Below are 2,582 nucleotides of genomic sequence, written 5' to 3' on the forward strand. Positions count from 1 at the left end.
AAAATGTTTCACAAGCGACCTAATCTATACTTGATTAGATGATTAGAAGATTAGCATTATTTTGATTGTGTAGTGCTAACAATTAATGTGGAATTTTAACCAGGTCAAGTGCAGGAGGATATTGGAGGGAGAGAGAGGAGTGAAAGCAGAAGAAGTATGGAGTTGATACGCGTGGAGAGAAGACGAAGTACGTGAAGCAAGGGACGAGGGGAGGGGAGGTCTGGAAATACGAGAAGTGCGGGCAGGAGGAGTGGAGGAGTAGAGAAACGAGCGTAGGCAAAGAAAGGGAGGAGGTTGGGAAATACAAGAAGGGCATGCTGGAGGAGCGGAGGAGGAGGAGGAGGAGAGGGAAGAATCTAGGCAAAGGACGGGAGGAGGAGTCGTGGAAGAGAGAGAGAGTAGGCAGAGAAAGGGAGGAGGATCGGAAGTAGATGGACTACGTGCGAGAGGGGAGGAGTAGAGGGACAAGTGTCGAATCCCGTTTACGAAACCCGAGCCGCGATTGGCCCCGCGCCACGACGATCGCCTCGAGTGGAAAGGTCGAAGCTTCGTCACCTGGATCTCCATTCCCCGTTTCTCGGCATGGCGACGCCGGATGTCCTGAAGAGCCCAGATGAGCTCCTCCTGCAATCTCCCATCGGCGACGCTCCTCGCGCGGGTGAGGCCCTCTGAGCTTCGCGTGGATCTTTCTCGTGTCGGATCCGTTCGAAATGTGGGAAGACTCGGCTCTTTCGAAAGGCATTTTGCTGATGGTTGTCTCTCTTTGTTCTGTTTGATATCCCCACCAGGCGAGAATCCCAAGTCTCGGGGGCTGTCGATCGAGAAGAAGATTGAGTTCCTGGAGAGTTTGACTGGAGCGGTGAGTGAGTACATTGAGTGATGAGTGGAGGCAGAATTCGAGCGTGAATGTGCAGTTTTTGGGTGTCTTCATTGTTTGTTTGTCGATTGGGATCTGTTGTGTGTCGAGACTGGTTGGCAAGTTCACGTTCCCGTTCTTGATCAAGTCGTGTGCAGGGTTGGCGAGCGAAGATCTGGGTATGCAAGTGCATGCCCATGTGTGTAAATTCGGGCCTGCAGCAGGGCACCTGGTGACCGAGAATTCGTTGATAGACATGTAGGCAAAGTTCGGGAATTTGGAAGATGCATGTAAGGTGTTTGACGATATGCCTCAGAGGGATGCCATCTCGTGGAATAGTCTCATTTCCGGGCATGTTAGGTTGGGAGAGATGACGAGGACGAGAGAATGGTTTGATGTGATGCTGTGGAAGACTGTTGTCTCTTAGAAGGCGGTGATTTCTGGATACTCAAGTCGGCAGTTATGTCGATGCCCTGGAAATTTTTAGGCAAATGTAGACGGTTGGTGTTGAACCTGATGAGATAAGTATTGTATCCATCTTGCCAGCTTGTGCACACCTAGGAGCTCTCGAAGTTGGGAAGTGGATTCACATGCATGCAGATTAGCACCAGCTTCTCCACAGGCTTCTCCACACCTATGTGCACACAGGACTTGTATATGCAAAATGCGGTTGCATCGAGCAAGCGAGCCTTTTGTTCAATGAGATGAACGAGAGGGATGTTATTTCTTGGAGCACAATGATTTGCAGTTTAGCCAATCATGAAAAGTTGAGTGGGAGCCCCCCAAAAAAAAAAAAAAAACTGAAAAACCGAAAAGCCCCGCCCCGCCCCGCCCCGACCCAGTTTTTTTATTTTTTTTTGTTTTTTGTTTCGGGTCTTACGCGTTTCGTCTTTGGATCAGCATGGGATGGTAAATGGTGCCGTTCAAACTTGTAAGGAGAGTTTCCATATATTTGATAAGTATCTCAACTTCTCTAATTCAATCAACCTTGAGAATTTTGATCCCAGTGCTTGTGGTCGGGCGTATGGTATGAAAATGTTTGACCTCAAAGGGTGGAAGAAAAGAAACATCACGGGAATATATCACCGATGGCAGGAAATGAACGAGGATAGGACATTGTGGATGCTCGGCATCTTATCCCCAGGGTTGGTCACTTTCTATGGTCTGACTTATTCGTTTGATCGGAGGTGGCATGTGTTGAGACTCGGCTATGATCCGGCACTCAACTGGACAGAAATGGAGAATGCAGCAGTCATTCATTACAATGGAAATTGTAAACCATGGTTGGATTTGGCAGTCTCCAACTATTTTGTCAATCTACGATCAGTCTCGAAGAGGAACCATGCAGCTGTGTATGCATAATAAACCAATCGAAGAGGAGGAACTTTGCAATGCAATTACATTTCAACCTGACGTTCCTGAGAATTGCCAACACAGTCTAACAGGTTCGAGAACTGTCCTCTAATGGAATATGGCCTGAAGTGTTAGTCCACTTTAACAAAGCGAAGTGAGCAGGAATTGAAATCACTGAGCCTTCCATGATTAATTCTGTCGTCAAAGCGTCTTTCAAAGCTATCCGATAAACAAGGGAAGTCCATCCATGCTTGTGTGCTCAAGCAGGGTCTCGACACATTCTGTTCCATCGGCAATTCCATCGGCAATTCCATCATAGATTCGTACATGAAGTGCAGGGACTTGGAATCCGCGTTGGGCGCCTTCCGGTCCA

At 48.1% G+C, this 2,582-nt stretch overlaps 1 long non-coding RNA gene across 1 annotated transcript; it reads left to right on the forward strand.

Annotated features, from left to right (window-relative positions):
- The first annotated feature begins 352 nt into the window (after positions 1–352).
- LOC120290815 lies at positions 353–1,637 on the forward strand. Its single transcript, XR_005548453.1, has 2 exons — positions 353–658; positions 789–1,637. It is a non-coding gene; the product is annotated as an uncharacterized LOC120290815 (long non-coding RNA).
- Positions 1,638–2,582: the final 945 nt, after the last annotated feature.

Source organism: Eucalyptus grandis, chromosome 1 (assembly GCF_016545825.1).
Source record: "Eucalyptus grandis isolate ANBG69807.140 chromosome 1, ASM1654582v1, whole genome shotgun sequence".
Classification (NCBI taxonomy): domain Eukaryota; kingdom Viridiplantae; phylum Streptophyta; class Magnoliopsida; order Myrtales; family Myrtaceae; genus Eucalyptus; species Eucalyptus grandis.